Below are 8,112 nucleotides of genomic sequence, written 5' to 3'. Positions count from 1 at the left end.
CATTTGTGCATTGACAGTGTCCTCTCCACTGTGGTGGCAAGGACAGCAAACAACCTTCATTCTCTGCGACATCTTCTCTCCAAGAGAATCTACCGGATGCGCTCTAACGTCCACATAGAAATGCTAAATGAACAGCCGAGCTGCATGTTGCTGCGTCAGGAACTGCCCTCTCTCCCGTGGTGCTGAAACCACACCCTGCATAGGAACGCATGAGTATCGTAGAAGTACCAAACACGTACGAGATAAAACTGTAAACAAACGTGCAGCCACTGGGAAAGCACAAATTTTGAGCATGCATAAAACTTTCCAATGGACTCACTGGACATCAACTGAAAGGAACACAATTCATGAATGAAAAAAACATTTGTACAGAAGAAAAACAGACATGAACGGTTAGCAAAATTTTGTATACGTTATGCATACATTCCCCCAAAACTGGACTAAAAGGACAGGTGTGATAGGACTAGTGGCCTTGGTCCAGTTTTGATCCAGGTGGCATCAGGAGAGAGCGCACAATTCCTCTGAGACACAACTGAAGTCTGTGCGTCAGCATAATAATGCGAAGATTGCCAGCAGTTCTCATTGAAATCTTGAGGAGGAGGGTGGGGCCTTGAATAAAGGCTGGGCCGATTGGTCTGACAGATCTCGGCCTGGATCCTGAATCTGCATCATTCCTCTGCAGTAGACCTGCTGTCGGCTCACAAGAAAGTCTTTTCTTTTCATTAATTTACATTTACTGATGTGTACTACTTGTTTATTTTTAGGATTCCATTACTCGTGTTTATTTGTGCTTGAGGCTTTTTGCAGATTGAGAGGTTTTGTGATGCAAATGTGAAAATGTAGGATTAGGACCAGCGCACGTTTGCACGAGCACAAGTGGCTTTAACTTGTATAACCCATCACTGCTGTGACAACTGAAGAACAGCAGATTATCCTTAAAACGCCACAAAGCAGCCGGTGAGTATCGTAGCGATAGCCCGCTGCCTTAAATCCGACTGTCAGAGTGTGTGTATTGATTTAGGGATTCGTCACAGAAGCTTCTGGAGTTTTGTGTTCACATTCTGAGCAAAATGCTAAAGCAAATGTGTAATTCTACAGTAAAGAGAACAACTTCATGTTCGATGGTGGGATAAAATAGGGACAGATTCTGCACTAATTTCACTGTAAAAATGCCCCATTTCAATGCTAATTACCCTATTTTAGCAGTTAAAAATGTTCACAAAGACATTTGCATTGGCAAAGGATTTAAGGACAGCTGTTGTGTCCTGAGATAGATTTTTTTTTTTATGCCATACCCACAAATGGTAAAAGCCATTAATCAACAAAATCCAACAACAAGCCTGTAAATCACAGACTGTCTATAAATAATTAATAAAGGAACAAATATCACTAAAACACAGTGGTGGCACCAGGAAATTTTTGTTGGGGGGAGCTGAGGGGGACTGGGGTAAAAGTTGGAGGGGCTCCACAAAATGTCGTCAAAATGAACAATACGTATATAGTAAATTGCTTTATAAATACCAAGGTATATGTTTTAGTCACCCGTGCGCCTATAAAATGTGGTATCAATACACACACACATCACTTAGAATGACTGCAAGTTCAGTAAACTTGCACATAGGTATACAAACTGAATTCATTGAAATGGTGCTCAAGACAATGCATGGAATCAACCTTACACAAATCGTCTATATCAAAGATTTATTGCCAATTTAACACAGAGGTCATAACCATTCAATAAAAGTAAGTAAAAGATATTGCCTGAGAAACGTAGTTGTAAACAATATACAAAAAAGTGATTCTTTATGAATTTTGTATACAATCTAGCCCAAGCGCAAAACTGCAGTTGAGATCCACAAATATGTCAGTCGCTATTCACATTATTGGCAGAATTATTAGGGGGGCTTGGCTCGTTATTGGGGGGCTTAAGACACCCCCCCCCCCCTTGGCACCACCACTGCTGAAACTTGAAAAATTAACTACGTGGTTCTGGCTCGTCAAGTTCAAGAGAAAAAAAAAGCCGAATTGGACGTGAGGACGACTCAGCCGGAAGACAGCTTGGGAAGGCCAAACATTGTGAGTGTTTCTCCGTGTAGAACTGGTGTCAGGAAGTGGCATCAGACATAAAACCTGTGTCAAATCCCACCGCAGATCTGTGCTGGATTCACTGCGGTGACTCCGAGGAACCAGTGGACAGCCGACAAACAAATCAAACACTGACACAGACACACTGCAAACACGTCAAAGTCAATCCAGTGGATACTGTGTGTTTGACAACTGAACAGCTCTGTAATACATTAAGAAAAAAACTACCTTCAATCCAAGCTGCTCCTTAATGTTTATTTTTATATGGTTCATCAATTTCACTTACTGCAGAATTGTTGTAACAATATTAGAATACTCAGAGTAATACTACCTGAATTAGAGGGCTGCATTGGGATTGGGTCCCACCGGGTCCCGCAGGACCCGGCACAATCTTGCAGGAGTGGGCGGTCAGAACTTTGCTAGGGGCAGTAACGGGCGGCTAAAAATAAACACTGTGTGAACAGAAGCAACAAGATAACTCAGTTAACAAAGAAGAATAGTGTAAAGTATGCATGTCCACACCCTACTTTCTTCTTAAATAATTTAAGATAAGATTATAAGATAAGATAAGAAAAGCCTTTATTCATCCCTCAATGGGGAAATTTCAGTGTCACATCGCAGCATAGAACAGTAGGAATAAAAGGGCATGCAATAAAACAGACAAGTTGTTGTGTGGGCCGCCCGAAGAGGAGGTACTGCTGGCCAACACCAGAGGGCGCCCTGCCTGTCGTCGGGCTTCGGCACCAGAGGGCGCAGTCGCCGCAGGAGTCTACCAGGAGCCAGGAGCTGACAGCTGTCAGCAATCATCCCAGCATCATCACAGTCCATAAAAGCCTGGAAGAGACACCACAACTCTGCCGAGTTATCAGCTTACCCATCAGGTAAACAACTCAGCCGTTCTGTGCCTTATGCACACGTTTTTGCAGCAGAGCTTTTTGCAGTCGTTAACCTTTTTGTACACTTGCAGCTTGTAGCCGAGTTTGTGGAAGTTGTAGGAGTTGGCGTCTCCACTCCTCACTTCTGACTTAAGTGATACATAAGGCACTGCACATACTCTGTGTTCCTGTGTTTGGAGGTGGAGATTTTTCCCTCAGGAAGGAACTGTATTTTTGCTGACTGTTTGCTGGGTGTACACACACCCATCTTTAACCTGTGTCTGTTCCTGCCAGCAGTACCGGATCTGACAGCTGGAAGCAGTGGCCACCTGGGGACTCAGGACTTGGCGGCTCTGGTGTGTTGCAGGTCTCCGTTGGCGGTGGAACCTCATGGGTCCCAGCTCTTCTCTGGATAGGCGTCTCCTACCCTCAGGCCTGCCCACGCGTCATCTTTTGTGTAGTAGAGAAGCTTGAATCTTTGAATGGACTGGGTTGCTTGACGCGAGGACTTTTCTTCTCTACAAGAGTCAGACAGAAGTCAGACTTCCAGAGCAAGAATTTTAGCTGAGGAAGCTTCTGCGATTTGAAGCTAAACATCCTCACGTCAAGCAACCCAGTCCAGTCGAAGATTCAAGCTTCTCTACTATGGAAACCACCTGGACAACTGAGAGCCTACACAGAAACATCTTTTGTGTAGATTTATTGACAGACTGAAAGCATATTTGGTCGTTGTGCACATTTGCAGAATAAATTATTTATTCGGACTTCCTATTGGCCATTCATTTACGCCCCCTAGCGTGGGTCCGTGTACTTCACTTTCCCAACACAAGTATCTCTTAAAAAACAAGAACTAAAAAAAAAAGCGCTGAGTGCTGGGTAATGCTAAGGCTACCATTGTTAATTGTTTAACGGAGCAGCGGACATTACAGGAGTGAACAGAAACTGTCTGTAAACTGAAAGCAACCAAATAGTAACGCTATTCCTGATCAGTGCAGCAAAAGACATATAGGCCAGGGAATCAAAACAAACAACCACATGAATCTCTTTACTAATAGGATAAATGACATGTTTTCTCCTGCAAGATGGGAGGAGACACAAATGAATGCATCTCTATTATTGTACACGAATAACATCTCAGCGTTTCACGGGTGCAGCTGGGTGCAAGACTGGACAGGCACATTGCGGGAACAGGCGGGAGTATAACACACACATTGTGGGTGCGGGAGGTAACGGTCCGAAATTTAAGCGGGAGTGGGCAGAAGCGGGATGGACAAATTAGACAACCACGTCACCACCCTGGACTGCTCACAGTCTGGATTAGTCGTGTCCACATGTCTGAAGACTACTGTCTGGATCAACAGTAGGTTTGGGGGTTTGTTTGTTTGCTTGTTTTTAAAGCGAGCATGCAGTGGGCATTTCACAGTGAGAAAATAAATAAATATATGAATATTTAACTGTAAATCCTAATCACCTGCACATTATATTATATTATGTATATTTGTATTTCTTTTTGCACACCTGAGCAGAATTTGTTCTTTTTTTTTTGTTTTGTTTAAAAACATTTTTGTAACATTTTAATAGCAACAGGAAGCATTTGATTACCCATCAGCACCCTGTGGAACATTAACCCTGCATGATGGAACGTCAATAATCAGCGGCGGCGATGAGCCTCGGGGCCTACGGAGGACTTCTGGAATAACTTCTGATATAACGAAGTGAAGGTGAGGGATGTCACACAGCAGAGGACAACACAGGCACGCCTTGAAATCACGGCGGCTGAAATGAAATTCACACTGTGCGTGCACATGTACGTGAACAGCCCATCTCAAAACAAAGATGGAGGCAGTAAAAATTCCCCATGGTGGCTTTTAAATCCATCACTGGGTTTTACAGCCAACTTGACGTTTATGGCAACACTGATGCAAAGACGGCAATGAGACAACTTTCATGATTGGCTGCAGCTGCACCCTCATGTCCCCACCCCAACACACACACACACACACACACACACACACACACACACACACACACACACACACACACACACAGGAAAGTGGTAAAGGACAACTTCATACAAAGAAAAAAAACTGATGTTGATTAGCAGGCAGAAGGTTGAACATGAATAAATCAGATTCATGAGTGCACACAAAAAAGTGCACGCACTGCAGCAGCTGCACGCATAAAGATGCGATTTGTCACTCAGAGACCCGCCTCTGTCATCACATTGTGGTCTGACCCATCACAAGCTCTGCTTCCATCATTCTAATGACCGGAAGAAGTGCATCCTGCCGCGCGGACGGTTGGCTCGCATTCTGATGTTAGCGCGTCCGTGCAGACGAACACGTGCAACAAGCTGAAGAATAATGTCTGGATGTGGATTCACATCTGAAGACTGAAAACTTAAATTACTGTCTTAATCAACTGCAAACTAGTTAATTAGTAGTAATCCTCTGTAAAATTAACTAATTTTACAGAGGACTCATATCCTGATAGGCAAAAACTGATTCAATTTTCAAGGCCAAAGGTCAAAGTCAGGAAAAGTCCTGGAAAATTTCTTTAACATTGAACGAATTTTCAGAAATTCATAACTGTCAAAAAGACCAAATTCATTCTATCTTTGACGGCATTATGTAGGATGGTATCCTTTATCGACTGACAGTTTTTGATCCGGATCTGATCCAGATTACAGATTTTGAGGCCATTTAAATTTAACATTGAAAACCCCATTTAATGTATATTTTACATTATATCTTAATCAAATGTGCCCCGATCACTCTCATATTTGAAAGTGAGGTGCAGACTGGCACTCACTATCACCTGACAAAGTTTGATCTGGATTGTGGATTTTGTGGCCATTTAAATTTAAAATTGAAAACCCCATTTAATGTATATTTTACATTATATCTGAATCAAACGTTCCTCAATCAATCACTCTCATATTTGAAAGTGAGGTGCAGACTGGCACTCACTATCGCCTGACAAAGTTCGATCCAGATCTGTTCCGGATGATGGATTTTGTGGACATTTGAATTTAATATTGAAAAGCCCAATAGGTGTACATTTTGAATTATATCTCAATCAAAAGTGCCTCAGTCGCTCTTATTTTTCTGTTATGGATTTACCTACACCACCAAAATTGGGTGGCAATTCCAATTTAATGCCTGTTGTCATTCAGAAACCAAGTGCCAAGAAGCAATGACAAATTGTGCATAGCAGAGATAAGGGCCCCTTCACACATAGTGCAAATATGTACGACTCATGTTGGTGCAGTTCGTATGAGCGAACCACGAAACATCGTGCTGACGGGCAGACGTGCACGATGCCCCTGCGACGGTTCATGCATGTGGGAACACAGAGTCAGCAGCTGCACGATGTGGTTACACATTGCGCAACTGCTGTAAATAAAAAATAAATAAAAAATACATGCTCCAACAGTTTTGTGCATGTGGGAACACAGCAGCTTTTCACAGCAGGTGCACGATGTGGGTAAACATCACGCAGCTGCTGTGAAGATAAAAAAAAAAAAAAAAGAATTACATGCCACCCATGGGACTTGAACCTGCACTTTCCAAAAGCTATGATTGCCAGTCAGAAACTTTACCACTGAGGTACCATCGTTGTCCTGTGAAAGGTGCAGGAAATGTCCTGATATCAGGAAGGATGTGAACGTATTTAAAAAAATAAAATAAAACCAGACACCATATAAAAACATTGCATTTTATTGAATCCTTCATATCAAGTGGACAATACAAATATGAGCTATCTGTTCCTCTGTAGATGACCCATGGTCACAGACATTCAATCATGAAATGACATGAATGGAGCAGTGCGCTCGTCTCATCATGTCCGCATCTGTTGGCACGTGTCCTGCCTGACACGCATGTCTTGTGGACAGCGCACCACAGGACAGACACCACGTCATGTGGAACCGAGCTCACGTGGGTGGCGTGACAGTCAGATCGCCCGCTGCATGTTATGATCTGATGATCTGTTTCAACCGGGGGGCAGCCTGTCAAAAGTGATATACTTTTTTAATTTATGTCCACGTGAGGACAGCAAGCACACACACGTGCATGACAGTGGGCAGTTGTTAGTCCATGTCTGTCCAAACACACTGCATGTTGTCCAGCCGTGACGTCCAGCTCCACAGCTGCTCCTGTCGGCAGCTACACCTCCTGTCAGTTCAGCGCACACACCAATGTGTCACTGTGTCTGTTTGCAAAGCCACACTCGTGGGGCACTTCGACAATTTTCACATCCAGCTCGACAGTGACTGTCTGCTGACTGTTGTCGCATTAACAGTGCGAATGGCCACACATTTTCTTAGTGCCATGTGAGCAGTGTTAGATGTTCGTGTGTGCCAGCTGGAATTTGGCCGACACCTGCCACAAGAGGGTCTGATGGGCTCACACAGCGCACACTGTCTTTCAGCCACTGGTGTGTGCAAATATTTGTAGCAACAGGTGTACGGGGAGTTGGAGGCAGCTACGATTTTACACGTTTTGCATACGATTCCTGCTTCATGAGCACTTTATGGGCAATTCGACCAAATTCGCACTATGTTCTGTGAAAAATATCCAGAAAAAGAATTCAGAAACTGAAAAAGTTGAAAAAAGAACCCTGACAACACCACAAAAAAACTTCAGTTCACGTTCATAAACTAAATACATACTCCTGACATTTGATCACATCTAATTCAGCTTATTTAAAGACTCTTCTTGCACAACTTTGACCTTGAAAACTTTTTCCCCAAGTAAAAATTGGTGGAATTGGATAATAGCAATCTTGGCGGAAGTTTGCACTCTACAAGTGTGGCGCTCTAGTTTTATATTTGGAGGGTTTCATTTTAATCCAGAACATCTAAAATCTCAACAGCACACAAGAGAAGCAGCATTAATGAGAAAAATAAATCCACTGTAGACAGGCAGCGTACAGTAACGCTGCCCAGCATGTCTTTTCATCATTACTGAACAAAGGCTGGTTGATTCAAGCTGCACAGCACCGAACCACAAAGAAGCAACAACAGCCATCTAAATGTAAATCAGAACCATTGTGCTACGTTCAGCGTCATTATAAAGCACCACGTCTCGAGAGGACGCTGCAAATCAAGAGCAAAAGACATATCAAAAATCAGCACCAAGATCATGCTTGT

This window comes from Thalassophryne amazonica, chromosome 18 (assembly GCF_902500255.1).
Source record: "Thalassophryne amazonica chromosome 18, fThaAma1.1, whole genome shotgun sequence".
Taxonomy (NCBI): Eukaryota; Metazoa; Chordata; class Actinopteri; order Batrachoidiformes; family Batrachoididae; genus Thalassophryne; species Thalassophryne amazonica.
This window is presented reverse-complemented; position numbering follows the sequence as displayed.